Source organism: Octopus bimaculoides, chromosome 10, assembly GCF_001194135.2.
Source record: "Octopus bimaculoides isolate UCB-OBI-ISO-001 chromosome 10, ASM119413v2, whole genome shotgun sequence".
Lineage (NCBI taxonomy): Eukaryota > Metazoa > Mollusca > Cephalopoda > Octopoda > Octopodidae > Octopus > Octopus bimaculoides.
The window spans coordinates 73,575,359-73,575,647 of record NC_068990.1 but is presented as its reverse complement, the minus strand read 5'-3'; the positions used below and the strand labels follow the sequence as shown (position 1 = coordinate 73,575,647).

At 31.1% G+C, this 289-nt stretch overlaps 1 long non-coding RNA gene across 1 annotated transcript in view; it reads left to right on the top strand.

Annotated features, from left to right (window-relative positions):
- Nucleotides 1-30: 30 nt before the first annotated feature.
- The window catches only part of LOC128248859 (uncharacterized), a 64,410-nt gene continuing 64,151 nt past the window's right edge, over nt 31-289 (top strand). Inside the window, exon 1 of the long non-coding RNA XR_008264984.1 lies at nt 31-74. This is a non-coding gene — a long non-coding RNA (uncharacterized LOC128248859). The remainder of the gene's footprint in view (nt 75-289) is intronic.

The following is a 289-nucleotide window of genomic DNA, read 5'->3' as shown; positions in this document are numbered from 1 at the left end:
AGAGACAGCGATAGATAAATAGATAGATAGATAGATAGATAGATAGATAGATAGATAGATAGATAGATAGACAGGTAAGTAGATAGATAGGTAGATAAATGGATGGATGGATGGATAGATAGATAGATAGATAGATAGATAGATAGATAGACAGACAGACAGACTGATATGAATCAGAGCGTACATGTGTATATGGACATATAAAGAAATGTTTATGTACGCATATAAAATTCCATAAGATTAAAAATATGTGCATAATATTATATATTCACCGTGTCCCATGCACACA